The following is a 22,865-nucleotide window of genomic DNA, read 5'->3' as shown; positions in this document are numbered from 1 at the left end:
TGAAGGCATACAGAAAGGGGCAGAAACCATTTACAGGTGGGGCCTGCATTCAGTTAAGGGCTCCCCAGCGCAGGATCTGCTGGAGCAAGTCCAGAAGAGGGCACGAGAAGGGGCTGGAGCACCTCTCCTCACTGAGAGAGTTTGGGTTGTTCAGGAAGAGAGAAGGCTCTGGGGAGACCCTACTGCTGCCCTCCTGTGCTTAAAGGAGGCTTATAAGACTTTCCAAAGCGTAGAGTGACAGGACAAGGAGCAAAAATTTTAAACTGAAAGAGAAGAGATTTAGATTGGACACAAAGAATAAATATTTCACAAATAAGAGTGGTGAGGCACTGGAACAGGTTGCCCAGAAGCTGTGGATGCCCCATCCCTGAAGTGCTCAAGGCCAGGCTGAATGGGCTTTAAGCAGCTTGGTCTAGTGAAAGATGTCCCTATCTACAGCAAGGGGTTAGACTAGATAATCTGGATTTGGTCCCTGCCAAATCAAATCACTCTATTCTGTGATTCTGCCTCATAAAAGAGCATGCAAATTACACAGCAAAGTGTAAGAGATTCATCATAAATGTCTGTAAATAAAACACAAGGACATGGATGAGGCTGTTTATGTTGTCCCCATTGGGACAGAGAATTTCTAGTCACGAGACTTTTGCCTTAGCCACGTGCATTTACAGCTCAGTATGAACTCTATTAGTTAAATCCCAAACTCTTTATCAAAAGCACATAAAGACAGATTGCAGATTTTTTCTATTTTTTGTAATTTGTTATTTTTAAGGTATCTGCCATATCCCAGGAATTAGAGGACCAGCAGATGTCTTCTATGCTTTCCTTTTTCCTTTAAAAAAGGGACAGCTCACCAACCCCCACCTTTTTAAACACTAGTAATTGATTTGACTATCTTTGTGAGTGAAATTGCAATACTGAAGACAAAATAAGTCATTCCCTGTGATAAAGCTTATAAGAGGTTTAATTTTTTCATACAGATGCATTTTTCTAAGAGCTTTGCTTATTTTCTTTTGTTCATGCAGACTGAAATTAAATAATTATTTGCACGTGCAGCATTAATTTCTTAGAAAAACGACTGCCAGCTCACTCATCTTTTTTCAGCTGTCCTTTTACTGAGACTCCATCTCGGTACAATGGATCTGACTCTTAGCAGGAGGAACAGAAGAGGGCAGAATAAACAAAATATCAAAGATGTAAATTAGTAAAGTTTTAAAAAGGCTATGGTAACTTAAATTGTCTTTCTGCTCTGAGTGTTAAGCCCTCTCTCCCAGTCCTACTGGGAATTCAAGTGGAAATCATCTGTGCTGAGGAAACTCCAAACAACTGCTGTATATATAAAAAAGTAATTGCTTACTCATGAATGTTGTATACATTATTGAAAGAGAAGTTGGCAGCATTTACTAGCCTAAGGATAATTTTTGCAGGCCTTGGTGTCTGTGAAGAACTGTTCTTGAGATACCTAGAAATGTCCTTTTGTGATACCTAGGGACAAATGTCTGTAGAACAATCACTACTTCTTAGCTTAGCAACGTTAGAAATCAAATTATTCTCATCGCCAGTGGTATAAATAACATCTGACCTAATTTACAACACACGAGCCAAATTGTAACACTACAGAACAAAATTTATTTCCATTTAAGCTGAAATGCTCAAGCAAACAGCTTAGTTAGTGTTGCTTGTTGCTTTAGTTGCATACAGTCACATATTAGCCAGTTACTCCCTGAAAGGGAGCCAAGTCTTGTGGTTAAAACAGGAACTGGAACAGCCTAGAGCTGAAGGCTTGGAAACACTATATGACCACAGGGAAGTCACTTAGGCTTCTAGGTGTCCATCCCCTGCTATAAAAAGTGCATAATAATTGTCATGTGCATCTCATAAAGTTATTCAGAAATATTAGTCATCATTTAATAACTGCAGATCACCTGAATATATATATATATATATATTTCTTTTTAAAGCACCTATTTCATGTTAAAACGTATCCAGCCTTAGGAGCCATCTCATGAAACCTCTGGTCTGGTCTGAAGCAAGTACACAAGCAGCTGAGTTCTGCATGTGCCTGGTAACATGCTAGTGTAGCAGACCCACAGCTGGTGTAGATTGTTGTAGCTCTTGATTTTAACGAAGCTGTTGCAATGAATACCAGCTGAGAATCTTCTTGTGTAGTTCTAGAAGTTACCAGAAAGTATAATCCAAAAATAATAAATTCAGTCCTAGCCCAGTTATAACAAAACAGGTGAATTAATTCAATATGGTTTTGTAGAAAACACTGCAAACACACGGAGTCAATTATATGGTTTTATGATGCCAAAGAAAAAATAGGGAGGGTTTGTAGGAAATCATGTTGCAACATTGAAGCAACAATGCAAGACCTCCTAGGAGTGGAAAGTGGATTTATTTTAAATCTGAACTGATTTCAGCTATTCACTTATGCCTTCTTCCCACATCTCGGTTGTAAATGTCTTTTTGTAACCTGACTTCACAATCCTGTCCCACTTCAGCAAGTCATTGGGGTTTACTCACTGCCCTTTGCCTCATCTTGTGTGCTTCCAAGCTGTAGGTAGATATGTGCTGGGATCTTGATGACCTGTTAATCGAGGTGCTGTGATACACACCATTCTTGTGACTATTCTCCAGCTGGTTTTTCTTTCTGGTGCTTCCACACCCAGATGTTATTCATTCTGCCTGCACACTAATATTAACATTTGTAGCAGTTTTCTACATGTTAAGAATAGGCAGAATATTCAGGGTATGCATGCTTTGGTATACATATTATCCTTGTTTTACTTATCTAGATAAGGTTACATTTAACAGATAATAAACCAGGAGCATATTGAAACAATCTGCATGATTGTTATCTAACTTGGCACTTGAGAGAATTACAGAATTAGCTCTGGTGATAGCTATAGTGTTATGTGCAAGATCCTTTTTAAGTTTTTTTCTCAAAGAAAAGAAAATGTGAAAAATAAACAAAAAAATAATTCCTAAACTTTCCTTAAATAAAAATTGCAATAGAATAGTTTCACTGGCTGGTGCTGAATTTCAAGATCCTGAAATGCTAAGTGTTCCTTCATTTGTGAAAGAAAATTTTACACAAGAACATCAGTTATGTAATCCTTTTACATTATTATTCTAAATGCGTATTGCTCCACTTCTTGTAGAAGGCACACTATCTAGAGTAGATATTAACATCTCAGTCTCAATTTTAACAGAAAATGAGTGATTAGTCTTTTTTTGGGTATATGCTCTAGTCTATTGATATGGAAAGCCAGATCTCATTCAAATAAATTTCTGTTCCCATTAATTTTTAGGAAGCATAAGATTTTGCCTTAAAATATTGTGAAGATGCCTCTGCAAGCTGACAGTTGGCAATTTAATTACATGAGTTGCAGGGACAGTCTGTGAGTTAACTGCAACACATTATCATTAATCTGCTCTTGTCTGCTTTTGTAAGGTGTTCCCTACTTTAAACACAAGCTGTATATGCAATGTGTTACAGCGATTCCCCTGGTGTTATTTTTATTGTGTTATAGGCTAAATAGACACATAACACAGTATATAACTTGCTAATGTGTCAATTAATGCCACCTCAGGGCTGCAGTAAATTGCAGAGGCTTTTAAAACTGTGAATATGCATTTAATGTTAGTCTTAGGTTTCTTTCTTTTCCTCTTGCCCTATTTTCTGCCTTTTTTTTTCCCTAAATAGTCCATCTTAAAGCCCTCTGGTGCATAACAATGAATTGCCTTGAGGGAAGATAGTTGTTTAATGAATCTCAGAAATATGTATTCTACACATGCAAGTATCATATTGCATTTGATTAAGCACTGTGTGTCAAGAGCTCCATAAATTCTCTCTGTATGCTCAAAACAGAAAACAACTTGTAATGAAATTTTTCAGAAGAGTAAAAGTTATTCAGCCAGACTTACAAAAACATAGGGAAAAGAAAGAGAAATTTCCAAAGAATATGATGAAATTTTAAAGACAACACATTCTACTCAATTCTATGAGATGTAAGAATAATTACATTTCAGTACCTTTAAGAATCACTTTCATTAACTTTTTGGCTTTGTCTTGCAATATACTATGTTTTGTTTAGCAGCATATTTCAAAATAATTTTCTTATCTGGTATAATGTACTTGAAACTTATACACAAACCAGTGTATGTAGATGATCATTTGTTGAGTGAAAAACCCACAAATTGCTGTCTCACAGCTCTTAATCTCTTCAATCCTTTAAGAATCCCTGCTTTGAAATTAGTTGCAGGCTCTATCAATTTTATCTGTTTAAATGGACAAACCTAATTACTACAGAAGAGCAATTGATTTTTAAATTACCACTGATTGCACAGTGGGTATCTCAGTGGGAAGACAGGTACATTCAGCCTCTCAAATGGAATCAATGTATTAATTAATCTACAGATAGACATACTCCATAGAAAGTTCCCCTTCTCTTCACCTCCTTCCTGTAGATTCATTTGTTTCAATTTAAAAGAAATTTCTGATGATACAGAAGTGAAAAATTAAAATGTAATATAAAATTGCAGATGCTGTGTCTAAGGTGTGAGTTTTGAGTTTCTGACTTTGCACATCTGGTGCCATTTGCTACCTTAGGTGGACACTGCGTGATAAAGTATTCCTTACATCACTGAAACATTAAATTGTGCAATATAATTCCAAGATATATGTATGCATGCAGGAGCAAAAAATGACCTTTCATTCAATGGAAATTCTTTCCTTTCATGGAATTAGTAAAATTAACATAAACAAAAACAGATATGGAAAAAACAAAACATGTGCTCAGTACTGTTCTCACTGCTGGCCTTCTCAGTAGAAGGTAGAGGTGGAAATACTGGAATGAGTCCAGCAAAAAGGCACTAAGATGATTAAGTAGCATCTGCTCTGTAAGGAGAAGCTCAAAGAGCTGTGGCTGTTTAGCCTCAGAAAGAGAAAGACTTAGCAGGGATCTTATCAATGTGTTTAAATACATTTTGAAGTGGGAGGCAGGGAGGGAAGAAGCTGGAACTGGACTCCTCTCAGTGGTCGCCACTGCAAGGGGAGGAGGCACAGACTGAAATCCATTCTTAAACTCCAGTGCCCCTGTATTGACTTGCTCAAAAACTTCTGTCTGTCAATACAATTAGTTTTATCTACACTGCAGAGAATCTTGACAAATCAAATTGTCAAATCATCAAATTATTTGATAACTCAATAAACATGTTGAAATTTAATAGATATGCTTAATGTCAACTAAAGTCATATTGCAGGGAGGATACAATTAGCTTGGAGAAAAATATACTTTTGGCTTCTAAGGCTAGATGTTTACTTGCATAAGATCTGAAGGATATTAAGGTAAAAGATATTTTCTATCTCACAGTGCTTTACCCTTCTGACTTCAGCTTTGAAGTACCTTAAGATGAGTAACAAAAAGAAGTAAATAGAAAATTGCTAAATTGTACACACTCGCCAAGCCCTCCAGTTATTAAAATGCATTATGGATACTCATGTCAGCCTACACATTTACTTGCGTGTCCTTGACTACTCCAGAACTGTCATGAGAGTGTAACACCTTTAACTATAACAGCCTACATCTGTTTATTTCCCCTTTGCATTGGAGAGAGAGGAAATGCTGATTTTTCAGAGTCCCATCCCTTACTTCCACAGATTATCTACCTTTTACCATATGTTATGTTGCGTTTCCATTTATGACAAACTGAATTTCATCTGTTCACCATCCCTGTCTATCCTTGCCCTAGTGGATATGTTGGGTCTTTTCTAGGACAAACTCCAAACTCATTTTTTTGCTTGACATCATTCATCTGATATCACTACACAGCCTGATGGCATAAGTAGGCTGCCAGGCTTAGGCATGAATTTCCGGGACATGTCTTCACCTAATGCACATTCTTGAGTTAGCCAGAAGAAGAAGACACTTTCTTGCTAATTGTACTGAGTGTGCTGCCCACAGCTAACCCTGAAAGGTTTAAACAGTCAAACAGTATGGATAAATTATACGTTTGCCTTCAAAAGTCACTCTGATACTTCATCTGCCCTGCAGCATGATCACCACTGCACAGTTATTCTGAAAACCCTGATGCATTCTTTGGTTTCCAACTTTTGCTTTAACCCTAAGTCAGAAAGCAAATAATATTATGAACAACTTCCTGGGCTCTGTGGTCTGAGTTTGGTAGCTTTCCATTAAAACTCTTGTTTCACTATGTCAAAAGCTGAAGGTGCTTCACTATGTAGGGTCTCTCTTTGATCCAGCAAAAGCATTCCACATCCTGTAATGAATTTTACCATCCTATAATGAATTCTGAGTTTACATGGTATGTTTTTTTCTACACATTTTCCACTCATCTTTTGTATAGTAACAATTTAAAAACTTCAAAAAGTTGAGACTTCATAACCTGTGGAAGTCCACCAATGAATAGATAAAGTAAAGAATCCCAGCACCTAAAATTCGCTTGGCAGAGATCAGTACAATATTTAGAGAGATTAGAAACCAAAGCACCAGTCCAAAGAGAAGGTTTCATTTCTGTTACTGAATGCTGACAACTGGAGGGAAAGGAAAATGGTTCCATGTATCCCATTTTTTGCCTTAGCTCTTTTTGGAAACCCAATGACCACAGAACCTCTTATGTTTTACCAAGGTTTACGAGTTAAAGATGCTCACTCAGTAGTCACAAACATCTTAATTTCAAGATGAATGATTGGTTAACTAAGAAAGCTGTAATTACCTGCTAATCAACATTAGTCAATGTTGGCCAATTCATAATGGCTTTACTGCTCTTCTCAGTCTTGCACCATCCTGAGTTTTTGTCTATGTTTTATCCTATGTTAGGACCATAGGATTTCTCTCAGTTCGACTCAATATTTGCTGAGCCATGTCTTCATTCATATCTTCAGCATCTTTGTTTTAATGTGCCAGTATATCTTCAGATATTTGTTCAGGAGTCTATCTATATTAATCACCATAAGGAATAACAGATCTCTAGGCCACCTGCAAGTACCTAGGAGAAAGAAAAACAACAAAAGAAAAATGATAGAATGAAACAAGAGAAGTTATAGAAACTATTTAGTTTCCTGGTCTGAAATGATATAATTTTTCTGATAGGGGTCCAGCAGTGCATGACATCATTAATCCAGCAATGCAAGCAGTAACAGCAGAACATTGTGATGTATGACCATGGCTTTCAGCATTGTTTTTAAAACACTGCAGTGCAGGGTAATCACAGAAATGCAAAGGAAAGATGTTTAGGTACATATGTCCACACATCTACAGCATGATGAGACCTGGTGTTACAAATCATTTAACCCTCAGAAAAAACCTGGCAAACTTTAAAGGTATATGTAACCCTGGAAGAGCATGAAACTAAAAAACTTAGGATACTGTTTTGATGCACTCAAGTAAAGTATAGTACACATTTCTAAATTTTCTCACAGAATGAAATGTTCTCTCCAGCCTGGGTATTGTAACTTCCCATTAAATTCACTTCTAGTACTGAGAGGGCAAAGATGTATAAGAAAATCTATACTGCAACACAGCTTGCTGGATTGCTTCAGCATCAGTGAGCAGTATTTATTAAAAAAAATACAAGACTGAAATATGTGTAATGTATTTTATTCTTAAAACTTACAAAATGCATACAACAAACAGCATAAATTGATCTTGATTTATTCTGCTTGCATGCTGTCATCATCTATTTTCTGGTTGAACAACCAGCTTGTGACAATACACTTAATGGATGAGATAAAATAGTTTTTAAATTTGATTATAGTCTTTGCACTTGAAGTGTGAAGGTTGTGTTAGCACTTCCATTATGAGCTCCTGTTTTGGCAGGGTTTATGTTGCCACCGTAAAAATGTGTTTTCTGACTTAGTCTTAGTCTGGCTACCTAAGATTGCTGTCTGAGGAATAATTAGATTACACATAATTAAAAATATATTTTTATGCGCACTTCCATACATTGGAACATAGTTAATAAAGATTTTTAGTATCATGATCAAAGGCTGACTGGTGCTCCTTTCTTTACAACTACATATCTTTTTTTTTCCTCTGCATCTCCTTCTATGCTTAGCTGATAGAACTTTTCAGATATCATTATCTCCAAGAGGATTCCAGCTACATACTAGAAAGAAAAAATAAACAAAAAGAAAATTCGTATGTTTCTAAATATTCCCAGATATGTAACCATAAATTCCTTTCAAAAAGGGAGAGGTTAAGTGCTGCATTAGTTTTCATGCTGAGGATTATGAAATTATAGTGATACCACCAGGAAATATTTTTGTATAAATTTAATTAATTTTTTAATGTATTATAAAGTCACCAAAATTTGTGCAAATTAGTGGAATTACTTAGTGGAACTGGTCAATAACTACCTGAAGAAACCCACTTTTTATTAGAAAATACTAATTCACTAAAACTATTTCTTTTTGACCCATATATCAGTTTTAACACAACCTTTTCTGGTGAAGTTATCTCATGTCAAGCGTGTGTTTTTCCTGACTGAAACTGGAAAGTGAGACTGCCCCGCTTCCTGAACAAACAAATAGCTAAGATATTCATAGAGGATGTGGAAAATCCCACTTCACTGCTGTGCTCTGCAACTGGCAAAACTGGAATTTAAACCCATGTGTCTGTATGTGATATGTGCCTGAGGCATGAAGCTGCTGATTGTTGCTGTTTTGATAGTTAAAAGAAAACAGCTCAGAGTTAACCTACTTTGCTGTTGAAGCTGAGATATCCTGAGATCTGCCCAGCTCTGTGCATGTAGCAGCTGTTGCCAGTGTAAATTAAAGCACTATATGTAGTCCCATAAAATATTGTTCCATGTTTACAAAGGTACAAGTGATTCCACGTTACATGAAGTGGTAGAAAGGCTGCCTCTGGAAGGGGTTGGACTTGCTTCCATTGTGCACTGCATACAGTCGGATCTAGAAACCAGAGGGGTGATTTAATGTCATTGACTGGATATATTAATATTTTTAAAAAACCCTAACATTTAAATGCCAGTGTATGCAAATGGTTCAAAGTACACGTCCACAGTCTTGCAATGTCTGAATATATATTCAACATACACACTGCAATTAAAAATCAGTTTGGCAGGGAATTCCCTGACAATTCTGGCTTGAAACTCAAAGATATATTAAACCTCCTCCTTATCTCAAAACAGAAAGTGCACAAGCCAAGATTTGTCAGTGGGCCATGCCTTGTGCTGTGCCCAAACTGTGGTTGTGTTTATGGCTATGAAGTAGATGATGAATGTGCTTTTTGTCTTCATGATGAATTTGCTGCCTTATGGTTAATGATGAAGATTCAGGCGCAAAGTGTCTGGAATTTCTGTTTGTAAGTTGAACCCTTATCTGTAGAGAATCATCAGAGTGCAGATCAGGATTTCAGGATGCTGTGGTTTCTAGGGCAGCTTCTTATGGGGAAACAATTAGATGAGGAAGATCACAGCAGAAGACCTAATTATTCCTTATTATCTTATCTTTACCTTTTTTCCCTTGCCCCCTCGATTCTTGAGAAGTATTTATTTTCAGGGGGAGCTATCCAAAACCATTTTTTTTCTATTTTTGGGAGCCATATTTCCTACTTTCTCAGTAGGATAAGTCAGCCAGTCCACCTTCTCATGGAAAAATAAAAATAAAAATGAAAAAAAAATATTTTGAAAGTTTAAAATTTTAGTTATGAGGAAGAACAAACTGTCTATTTTCATTGTATTTTTGAACTTTAGGCAGATGACTTAGTAATGAAGAGGTTAAACTTGCCATGTACCTAAAATATGTTCTTAGGAATAGATTTCAGTTAGGTTAAAGCAGGACAAATATATCAAGTCTCTATACAACTCTATACAGTTCCCTTTCAACATATGGCTAGGAAAGGACATTGATGAAAACAGTGACCTAAGAATTTTGAAAGCCTCTGGCATAAATACTTCAGTTAAAAACAGAGATACAGTGAGAAGTATGGGGAACTTAGGAAACCACTTGGGGTTAATATTCCAATAAAGTACATGAAAGATTAGTCTGAAATTAAAGGCACTTTTCATATCTCTAGTATAACTGAAACAACGAAAACAGTTGGTGAACATGTCACTCACTTTTTAGACATGTCTCAGCTGTCCATGTGCTTACCACATCACCCTGTTAAATTTTTAGAGTTTTTAATATGAATATCAATCCTTCTTTTCATAAATGTAACCCATAAATGCCAGAAATCCCTTAGGAGTTTTCTCAGACTTTATTTAATGCCCCACAAGAAAAGATGTAAAAGAGACCTTTCTTTTGTAAAGTGATCCTATAATTCTGTTCAATATCCATCATTTTCAAGGCCAAGTAATCATATTTAATGGATCCTAAATTACTTTCTGTCAGGCAAGGATTCCCTCGATAATATTAACCAGTACAGAGGGCTGACACTTGGAGTGCTGAAGCTAAGAGGTTTTTTTATTGCAAGCAGCTTACAAGTACTTAGACAGGGGTGGTGATCACTAGCCCTGCAGTAGGCAAGGGTCAGTGTTTCCATTTTGACCTGCTCTTTCAATGGGTTTTAACTTGGCTATAAATACTCAAATTGGTTTCTGCCAAAAAAGTAATGCCTAAGGTGACCTGCAAAGAATTTTTTATCCATTGCTGTGTTTGTCTTCTGTTTTTTTCTCTCATTTTTTGAGCGTGTGGGTTATAATTTCTTATGGCATTTGAAGATATTGTCTGAGAACAGCAAGAGCAGGATGCTCTCTAAAGAAAAGGGAGCCAAGGTGACCAAAGGCAGGTGCAAGGCTGTGGCTGCACTAACAAAGGTCCAGTCCCATAAAACCCAAAGCAGAGGACAGCAAATCTGGTGATGGCAATGAGGGTCAGCCAACAGTCCAGGGGTTGCCAGACAAATCTGTGGTGGTGAGACAAGTGCATGTCCAAGCTGTGAAAGCAAGTCAGTGGGTCAGGATCAAGTCTGGATCACTGGGGTACATGGCCAGGCATCGCCAAGGACCCTTGGCAGGGATCAAGTGAAAGAACAGGGAATTGAAAGCAGCTTCTGAGCAAGGAGGATTCAGGCAGCCCCTTCTTACAGTTTTTTCTCATGCAACTCTTTTCTCAACAATCTAAACCATGATTATGCAGCTGCATTGTGTCTGTGGCACCTTGAGAACAGAGAAATCCCTTGGAGCAGGGGCGTGAGGCTGCACTCAGAATACTGTTATATGCAAATCTTCAAGTTTTTTCCTACCTCAGATTTTGTTCCTTTTTTCATATACTTTGCTTTTTCTGCTGAAACATTTAAGAGTCCAGATAAGCAGCATCATGTCTAGTCTTTAATCTTGAGTAGAAGTTTTTGTAGAGAGGAACTTGTTGTGCTGTGAAGAGGTGGCTGGGAATGCATCCACTCTATGAAGTGCCTGGAATTTCACCTAGGATGCTTTCACTAATTCAGAAGTTATGGAATTTATATTTCAAAAATTACACTCCTTTTCCAAGTATTCTATAGGAATTAAAGTTCAGAAAATATTTAATAAAAGTTACTTAAATTCATGAGTCAAACATTATCAAAACACTTTCCATGTCAAATTTTTTCAGTAGAGAATGGTACTGAAGATTTCAGGATATGGAACATTGGGGTTATATGGTCTGGACTGAGTTTGATAATAAGCACATCATTTTCTGTGCTGTTAAATGAAAAATAATGTATTTATTACCTCTATTGTACAATAAGATCCAGCATTCATGAGGAGGAAATCTGCTCTACATTATTGAAATTAAGGACCAATAATAGGATACACTGAAAACTTAGCATTGCCAATCTAGTTTTTAATAAGATAGATGCTAAGGATCTGAGTGACATTTCTCAATCAGTTTGCTAAAAATTTCTTTTTCACTACAAATTAGTCATTTAAAGGATGGTCTTGCTCCCATAGGTAATTGCTTACAAGGGTGAGGTCACCCCAAGGTTTCCCTAGTGGGAAATATCATTCATCTCCCACATAAAAATGGTTTCATTGCCTACTACAGAGAAAAATATGACTTTCAGACTTCCTCTGTGTTTCAGTTTGTTTCTCAAAAATGGAGAGATCAAATATTTTCTTGATCAAAAAATGCTTTAAAATAAAATTTGTTATTATTTGTGCAGTGCTGAAACACCATTGTACTTGGTGTCACATCATGCCTAGGAGCAAACATTCCTGCTCTCTGGAGAAAACACAATAGCTTCTGTCAATTCTCCCAAAGTCACATTCTGCAGACATAGCTACAGGTGCTGGTACCAGGTCTCAAGTCAAGGAATTTCCATTACTTTTGCATTCAAAGCTTTTTCTGTATCATCTCCATAACAAACAAAATAGACAGTACAGATCGTCGCATTTTATTGTAAGTTTCATGTTCCATTTTTCTTTTATAATTTCTACTAATGTACTTTGTTTACTGGATTACATGAAAGACAGAAACTAATGAAATATTTAAAAAACATTTTTATTAGGAGATAGGAGTAGGAAAGGATAGTAGGATCAGTTGTGAAAGCAGTTGAAGGAGGCATTATGAATTTGATGGTCATAGGAGAGTAAAAGAGTGGAAGAAAATGAAGGTGAGTAGTATCAACATATCCAACAAGCAACTTAGGCTTCCTTAGAGTCAGGACAAACAAGGCAATGGGAAATCACTGACACAAATGAAGTATCTCAAAAATTTTCTGTGAAGTAAATATTATTAATATGCATTGATTCTTTGAACATTTACATGAGGTCTTCTGGAGATGATGATTTAGTGTACAGGCTTTGGGTGGGGAAGACATTAAAATCCATTTTTTTTCCAATTTAGAGTGGCCAGGGACTAATACACTCTGCTGAGTGCAAAAGGCAGAAAATACATCTCTGACTTCGATACCTTAGGCCAATACCCTAACCAGCAGGAAATGAGATTTTCAAAATTCTTTTACTGATTCAAAATATAAAGAAGAACAAATGTAAACTGCTATAGCAAGAGGAATTATTGTTGTCTTTTTAGCTACACTTTAGCCCTGCTTTTGCCTCTTCTGGCATTTTAAAGCACAATCTATTTCATACACATTTTCCAAGGGGAAATCAATATGAAACTCTAATCTGAGCTATAAGTAGTTGCTACAGTGAGAAAAAAGTTTGATACACTGAACTGCTCAACCAAATAAATAATTTAGATAACTGAGTCAATGGCGCTGGAAAGTAAGTCTTCATTAATGGACATCACTGGGAGAGCAAAGAAAGCAAAATGAATCATCAGTCTATTGCCTTTAATAATATGATTAAAGAAAGAAGGTACTGAATTATTAAGAACAGTGGGGATGGAAAAGAAAAAGGTACCAGTTTGCAGAATGATGATGAACTGGTTACTCTTGCCATTCTGAAGGGGTTTGTTTTTCTTTTAATTTTATAACTCTGTTATAACTTTTATAACAGACAATTACATAGGCTTTGATTCTCTACCTAGCAAAACCACAAACATCTCCTTCCTCTCAATTCCATATAAACCAATGATTAATGTAATTTACATATAAAAGTGGATTAGCAACTGAATTTTCAGAGTCCCCTGAAGTAGTATGGCAATCAAGTCTTATTCCTTTAGAGGTTAATAGCAAAACTCAGAGAGACTCTAATGAGGACAGAAACAACCTCCAGGATTTTGAAGCTGGGAGAGGAGAGTAACATATATAGTTTGTTTTTTAGCAGAGAAATAAAGATGAATTCACAAAATTTAATTCCATGGGAGAGGAATATTTTAGAATTATAACAGTATGCTTTGAATCCACCTTCCAGATAATTCCACAAAGCCAATTCCCTTAGATTCCCTCGGGCATTGCTTCAAGAAAAGGCTAGCTTTACTGCCCCTTTTTATTTGACTGTTCAGCTGGATATTGTTCTTCATATACAAGCTTATGTGTACCCTTAAATAGGATGTACAGTTCAAAGATTTCTTGTATGCTGGACTGGTTTTGCTGTCACAAATTATCCAAGTCTGCTCTCTGGATATAGAATCCCTAAGTAATTATACATTTGGATTTAGTTTTAGGTTTGCAACTCTTCAAAAGAATATTGTAAAAAGCTGAGGTAAGTCCTTGTCCATGACATGTGTGCATAAAGATTTGCTCAGATTCACTTGGTTATCTAAGTACGTGCTTTTTACACGCCATTAAAGCATGATGAAAGGGTATGCTGGGGATTCTATATTTTAATTTGATTTGATCAGTTGTTAACTTTTATTCCTTCTGAATTGGACATTCTAACAGCAAGGGTAACCTCATTTGGTGTACTACAGAGACCTCTTAATAATGATAACATGACCTGTTATCATTATTACTAAATTCCATTATATAAAAGACACAGATTTATTTTATTTTATTTATTTTATTCCATTTATTCCCATTTTATTTTATTTCTATTCTGATAAATTTACCTTGTGAAATTTACATTTACATGCTAGCCTTTGCTAACCATGTAGATACAATGCTATAACCTCTGCCCTCTTCCAACTGCCCCATGTTTTGTTTCTTTCATCCCTTTCATTGGGCTACATTGTGTTTAAATTGCATTGTTACCTATCCTAGGATGAACAGAGAGAACTCTGCATGTTTATAGTACTACAAAAATAATTAATCACTGCACTCTGATCCCACTCATAAAAACTCCTGCATATCCCTGCCCTATATGGAAAACATGTGTTATAAATTGTCTGAAGAAACTACAGATGCCGAGGGCAAAAGGAGGTAAAGAGTACGGTCACCAGCAGATATGTTTAGTGTCTGACCCACACAGCAACTCTTATCACCTCATATGCTTGTACCTGGGAAAGGAATTGTTTGATCCTTTGAGCAGTTGCCAGGACAACCTGTCCATGTTTTGATCCTTATTTAAAAGAGCGAGGAATGAGAAGGACATACATCAGTAACTGAATTGCTGTCACAAATTTCACCTAACCAGCAGGCTATGAACAAGGCACTCCAGCTCTCCATCACTGATGAAGCTCATACAGAGATATTGGAATATGTTGCTTAATGCACTGCAGACTGAAGTTTGTGTACTGTAGTAATGACTGTGGTATTGAAATCTCTGTATGGCACAGTAATCTCAGTATAAATCATCCTGCATTCCAGAAGGAGCAGCAATGGAGCTGGATGGATGTCTATTGCTTATTATCTCTTCCCATGCAAGAAGCAATGGCTGCCAGCTGAAGCTGATGACAGAGCAGCAAGAACAAACAATAGGGCATGGTTTACTTGTTTCCAGAAGTGGCTTATGCAGAAAAGACAGAAGACGAAAACTACTATTTCAGTAGTTAAAAATGTAGAGCTCCTGTCAAATGTTAGCATCCAACTGAATCATTTCATGCCATCTAAATATGCATTCTCCAACAGATTATTTTTTCCTAAATTATGATAAGTACAAAAAACTCCAAGGCATAACTGAGTGGCAAATGTCCATAGATCCCCACAGAAGATCAAGGGCTCTTTTGTTGTCTGTTTGCCAGAGATGGTAGGAAACCACTAAATAAATTCTCCTCCTTCAGTGTGGCATTTCTTGTTTGTTTCCATATTGGCAAACTTTCTTCATTGTCTGACTTAGAGAAAAAGTTATTCCCAGTGTTTATGTTGGAGTTGAGAGCTTTGCTTAACCCATTGCATGATAAATTTTAGAGTGTTCAGACCTTGGATTCCTTTATATTAGATTCACTTTTAATATAGTTCATTGCACTTGGTTGCAACCCCTGAATGTCTTTGGGGATCCCTTTCTAATTTTCCTATCTTGAATTTTTCCTGTATCTCCTGAAATGCAATATTTTATGTGGTTGCACCACTGCAACTGGTTGGTTACCATGAATCCCAGTGTGTTACTGACTGTATGAAATCAGCATGTTGGCCAGTAAGACCTAGACTTCAAAGCACAGAACAAATACACATTGTTGTACTTGTGATTTTCACTTTGTGAAACTTCAGGAAAATAATAATAAGTAATTATCTCTGTTTACTTCAAAAACACAGAAAGGATTCAGTGACAATAGTAGTTGTCAGCCTAATACATTTTAGCACCTGTTAAACAGAACAGTATCTTGACAGTGGTATGATTAGACTTACCAGCAAACCTGAAAGCAGACTAATTAAGACTGACATAAACCCCCCAATAACATACCCTATTCAGAAATGTCCAAAGCAGTTAAATCTACAAGTGACAAGTGTTGGTCTCACCCAACTAAAGTGAGGAAGAAAGAAAACAGGAGAAACAGAGAGCTTTGATAAACAGGATCATCAGGTTATCAACTATTTTTGTTATGTCATCTCTGCCTTTCTACTTCAAAAGAACTTTTGGCAGAGACTTTACAAGCAGTGTGTAGTTGGACATAACATAATATTCTAATTAAGTATATTGCAATGAAAGATGATTTAATTTTTGTGTTTTACGAACATTTTACTATGTCAAATAAAAACATGACAGTGCTAACATTACAGAAATTTTCTAGTTTTTTTTCGGCAGATCCCTCAGTTAAATGATAATGATAATGATAATAATAATAATCTAGAAGTGTGGCTTTTAACTTAAAGATATCAAGACTTTAGTTTGTGTGTGTAACAGTCACTGAATCAATATTTTAGGAGAAATAAGGCTCTTCTAGGGATTCTTGTTCATGACTTGAATTTGCCCTAATATTTCATTCTGAACTCCAGAGAATGACAACTGGACAGTAGTTATTCAGCTACTAGAGGCTGATGCTGACTAGCATCCAAAATTGAAGGTATTAAAGGACCAAAAGTTGTCAATTTTTTCAGGATATTATCTGAAAAAAATCATCTTGGCTTCTGTAGTCAGGTGATTTTTTTTGTAGTCAGGTGAAAGTGCAGGAAACTGCCATAAGGGCAGCCGTATGTCTGGTGATAAAAGCATTGCAGGGCTGAATCTCTGACCTTCTTTTGAAAACTTTAGTTAGCCTGTGGGCTCAAAGACCAAAAATTATTTGAATCTATGGATAAACAGACCCAGCTTTTGGAATTTAAATCTCAGGGTAATCTCACTTATTCACACCAGACACTACATTATATGAAAGGTAATTCAGAAGGGAATATGTTACATTTTCTGTAACATCAGAGCCAGCTCATCCAAAACTAAAACTATTTAGTTGTCAACTTCATCATTTCACCCAAAGAAAACCTGACAGCTTTTAGATAATCTATTTTCTAAGTCCTTCTGTAGAGAGCACTTCCCTTGAAGCCTGATGCATGGTTTTTTGGCAATTGCAGGTGAATCAAAACTTAGACACAGAGCAGTCTTCATCAGCTCTTCTCACCAAGTATTTAAAGAAGTTCTAACAGTCTGGATTTTCCATAGTTGATGCTCAATGATAGCGTTTCTTCTATAACGGTTGATCTAAAAAAACCCAGAACACCAACCACTTTTGCATAACCTTACTAGGATTACTTGATCTAGTGGGGTTTCCCTAGTAATTTTTTTTTACTTTTAGTCTGTCTATAGTGAGAAAAATGAGGCTCTCTGTCATATGGATTCAGCTTTCTACATTTTAATTGGATGCCCATCAAATGCAGACAAGGCATAACAAATATTCATGACAATAAGGCAAAAATCTCAGAATTTGAATTACTTTAGCAATTCCAAATGCTCTCTGGAAAACAGGGATGCAACTGGGATCTCAACTGAGGCCTGATTCCTCACATCTGTATTACTGACTGTTCTAGAAAATAGCTTAAAAGGATGCAAGTGTGAATGTGTGCCTCTGTGTGTATTGAAGATGTTGTAAAAATTTTCTTCTTCCTTTGAGAAAAAGCTGCTGTATACCAAGCTGCATGCAAACCTAGGCAAAAAAAAGGTGGAAAACAGATATTAGACTGTTACTAAACAAAGTCCTATTAGGTTGTTAGTCTTGCAATGCAGAATTTAATTTCCACACTGTGGATTTTCAAGACCAGTAGTACTTTGTGATGCGAATAAGGTTTTTATCCACTGTGAGAATAGTGCCTGTGCCACCTGTGGCCTTTCCTTGTCTTTCCCACCACAGACTAGATATTAATGCTGTGCTTTAAATATATGAGACTGCTTAAATCACATCAAGCCCTCCTCAGGAGAATGTTAAACAAAGAGAGAAACAGTTAACCTAACATTTATCAGCACACACACTGGCAGAAACAGTCTCAGAGAGATTGAATAAATCACAAAGCTGTTTCCATCTCCTCATTAATGTTTTTTTTAATAAGACAAGCTATATGGACAGATGACTATCTTAAGTGATCAGTAGTAAAAAATTTATAAATGCCATGTTAATAACAGGAATTACATGTTCCAGTAAAACTCCACAATGTGATCAATTTGGCACTCATTATTTATAAATATTTTATAATATTTATATTTAGTCATTGTGTAAGACAATAGTAAGCTGTGTCTGTTCCAGACAAAGCTGAAAGAGTTTGGAGCTATTCCACCCTCCAATATTATAGTAATTTTCATGTTTTGAATCTGTCCCAAATGGAATAAAATTGTCCAGTCATGCTGTGCAACAATATTTTCTCAAATGTGTATCAACTCTTTTGGAGACCTGTTAATTTATATTCTATGTATTAAAGTCCTTTTCCAGAGGGAGGAAGTTGGAAAGGGCTGAAAAGGAAGGAAATTAATCTTGTTCAAATATTTCACAATTCACTCAAAATCTAGTTATGTGCTGAGTCCCTACAGTTTGGCAAATCTTACTCCACCTTTGATCAAGTCACACATGGTCATTCCAAGCTGTCAGGCAGCCTTCATTTCCTCTAAGAACCCACACAGATCATGTCTGATGGGGCTGCTGCAATATAGAAATCACAGGTTTTGTGTTGAGGGGGGCTGCTGATGCAGTCACAGTTATGTCTCCATTGCTGCTTCTGGGAATAAAGGCAATACCATTTCTATCAAAATATTGTTATGGCTTGACGTAAGAAAAACAACACATAACCAACAAAAAGTATTTTCTGAACATCCTTTAAATCTTTCTGGCAAGGCAATCCCAACCCTTTTAATAATTTATGTGTTGTTCAAAACCCAAATGAAGTCAAAAATCATGGCAATCCACAATGGTGTCCTTGAAGAGTGTGAAGCTTTCAGGAAGTGGTAGCTGTTTTGTGGTGTCTTCTGAGTCTATTTTTCAACCCTACCTAGAGTTCAGAGCAGCATGGAAACACTTCTACCTTCCTGAAATCAGGCAGGTGTAGATCAAACACTGTACATTTATCAGATCTTTACAGGGGAATTGCTGGTAGGTCACTGATATGCAAAGCTAACCTTTAATTGTCTTCAAAAGTTTAAGGATCATTTAAATTGCAATTCTACAGGGAAGGAGGATGGAAATGTGAAATAAAGTCTGTGGCCCTGATTCATGAAAAAGTTACAGACCATTTACATAGGAAAGGAATGCATGAAAATCCTTTACAGTGTGCCTATGTGATTTATTAGATTCCTTTTCCGTGTGTAATCGGTTAACTGCACTTGAAAGGTGTAGATTACAGAGATGAGAGCAAAAGGCTGATTAAATTGAGGTAGAGCATTGTATCTTGCTCAAGATGTGTGCCCAGCAGACAGACAAAAATGTAACTGTGGTGCGCACAGAAAACACTTTTGAGATTCAGCAGTCTTCCCTTGAAGCGCTCCTTGACAGTGAGCTCAGGAGTACCCAGAGTTCTCTGTCATGAAGGATAAGGAAATGCTGCTGTACTGGAACTTGAAAAATGATGCTATGTTAAGAGCTTGTTTGTTTTGATGGTAGTGTTTTTATAGTAATCTCATTATATTAAAAACCTGGGAGTAGCACAATTGTAATGTTGAACTCCATAGTCAAAGGAAGCTTCATCAAAGCTAAACACTCAGTATAACTGAAAATATTTTCTCCTACTTACTTATCTTTTTTCAGCATCTTTGTTAGCCATGAAAGCACTTATGTCAGACAGTATCACCAAAAGCTAGAAACTTCCCCTCTTTTTTGTGCAAATCCATTACCAATGGCCTATGGAGGGCTAATAATCACTTGCTTATTTTGGCCTCATCATTCAAACTGGAACTGTTATCTGTGGCTCCCCAACATGCTTGTTGACTGTGTCTTACAGGTCAGGGTTCAGGATCAGAGATTAGCATTGATCAGAAAGGGATAGTTACCATTCACTGATGGTTTAAGTAGGAATTTCCTTGCTCATATTACAGACAAAATGGTTTAATATCACATTAGATAAAACTTTTTTATCACAAGGCACATTTTGCAAAGACAAGTTATTGAAGAATAGGGTAGATATCAGGCCCCACCAAATCGTATGTGAGACTAGAACTTCTTTTAACTACCCATGAATTAAAACTCGAATGGCTATGGAAATGTAGACAGATGGCTAAAGAAAATGTAAGAGTGAAAGGAAAGAGAAAGAAAGAATTAGAAATACAAAAAGTTATTTGATAAATATATAATGAAGAGAAGGGAGTCTGGAACATTTCTTAATTGGAAAAAAAAACACCAAAACAGCTTTTTCAGGAAAGCAGGAAGCTACTGAAGAAGGAAAGAGAGAAAGAATGCAAAAATATGCCATCATCTTTTATGCCATCACTGAACTCTAAAACCAGCAAGGCAAGATATTCAGCCAATCCAGAGAACAGAAACCTGCATTGATCTATAATACCATGAGCTGTACTGGAGCCCAGATGAATAGGACAAACTGAATGGACTCTGTGTGGCCATAAGGATATATAGGATGTGCACGACAATCAAATCGGGATGTATCATGGCATATGTTAGAGAAATTGATCAAGTATGTACAAAAAACATGAAAGAGTGAGCTGAGGTGTGTGGGTTGAGCTGGCATAGAGGTAGAATGAATTTCTGCACACATCAAACAAATGGTTCGGTTGTTTTTATGATTTAGAAGATAAAAAAGGAGCTTTTTTTACCATTGTTTTGCTTAGCAACAGCAACCAAGACAAGTACTCAGCTGGGACTGTCATTTGCTCAGCTCATTAAAATATTAAGAGAGAACACATCTTAGCAGAGCTCTGAGCCTGCAGAGCTGCCAAAATCAGGTTCCCAATTCGCAGGGAAGGAGTGCTGAGAGTTTTTCTCTTTTTCTCTTTTACCCCTTATTGTCATCAGTCTTGAGGCAGAGTGCTTCCTGCTGTTAGTTTTCACTAGGTACTATTCTTGTGTCTCAAGTAAAAAGAGGCCTGAGGCAACATGTTCCAAGGCTTCTTCCACAAATAATACAGATTAATGTCCATGCCAGAAGACCTGTTCTAAGAGGTTACTTTTCCTTGAGTCCTCCTGTAGCCAAAGCTATGCAAACTTCCTCTTCCTGCCATGACAGCCTGATTTATATGAGAGGGATAATAGAACCAAAACTGAAAAGATAACTGAAGGATCTGATGATGTTGCAGCTTGTGTGATTGTCAGAATATGTTGTGTAAAGGAGGAATTTGAGTAATTTCAAGGCTTTTTGACTGACTTTATGAAATTTTGTCAGTGTTGCTGTGGTGGGTTGACCCCGGCCAACAGCCAAGCACCCACACAGCTGCTCACTCATTTTTCCTCTCTCCCCAGTGAGATGGCAGAGAAAACAGGAACAACAAAAGTGAGAAAACTCATGGGTCAAAGCAAAAAATAACTTAATAGGTGAGGAAAAAATGTGTGATATCAAGTGATGCAAAGGCAATCACTCACCACCTCCAACAAGAAGACTGATGCCGAATCAGTGGCCACCTTTGAACAATCTCGCCTTTGCCTTCTACTTCAGCTTTTATTGCTGAGCACAGCACCACATGGTATGGATCATCCCTTTGGCCACTTCAGGTCAGCTGTCTCCTGTGTTCCCTCCCAGCTTCATGCCCATGTCCTGCCTACTTGCTGGGGGACAGAGATGGGAAAAAGGAAAACGCCTTGATGCTGTGCAAGCAGGATTTAGCAGTAGCCAAAACACTGGTGTGTTATCAACAGTGTTTTAGCCACAAAGTCAAAAAGGCAGCTATAATTGTCTATACTATATAACTATACTATTGCTATACTATATAGCAATAAAGTAACTCTCAGTATCTCTGAGACCCAGTACAGTAGCTACGGTGAACCTACATACTCATAAATTGTGAATACAACTGGTACTGCTAGAAAACAGAACAAAATGAAAGAGTGAAAATACTGATTTTAAAATGTGGCTCTTTTCATTTCACCTGGTAGTACAATTTCTCATACTCAACACTCATTGCCTGACCCCACCTATAAGTAAAAAAGTAGTTTCTGGCATTTTCATTTTTTCTTTTGTTGCTCCCTTTTAATTTAGATTGCCTTGTCTGTTTCTCCTCCTCTTCTTCCCACAACTTCATTTTTCTTTTTCTTCCTGGTACATTCCCTTATTTAAGCTATCCATAACCAGTAAATAAGTAGGTTTCACCACTGTTCTCCTCCAGCTTTAGAGCCAGTGCCTTGATCAAAATGTATAAGCATACATCTAAGCATCTCACTAATATCAGGAAAGCATATTTTGATAGCAATTTTAATGTACCTCAGGGAACAAATTCTTACAGGTAAATCAGTATTAAAAAAGGTCAGCCCAATGTCAATGCAGTATCTCTCAAGGAAAAGGAGGCTTTCATAAAAAAATAGGAATAACACTGACAGTTTGATACTTGGGTTTTTTGTTTTTTGGGTTTTTGTTTTTTTTTTTTTTTGTACTGAGGAGATTGTATCTGAAATAGAAAAAACTGAGAGAACAAGCAGAGAAGGAAAAATTATTTGGTTTTTTTTTTTGCTCCTTGTATAATTAGCCACTGATCCATTCCTGAAAGGGAGCCAAGATGTTGAAATACATTTAAAAATCACTAAAAAAAAAGGAAAAAAAAAGGAAATA

Source organism: Camarhynchus parvulus, chromosome 5, assembly GCF_901933205.1.
Source record: "Camarhynchus parvulus chromosome 5, STF_HiC, whole genome shotgun sequence".
NCBI classification, from domain to species: Eukaryota; Metazoa; Chordata; class Aves; order Passeriformes; family Thraupidae; genus Camarhynchus; species Camarhynchus parvulus.
Note: the sequence above shows the minus strand (reverse complement) of the source record.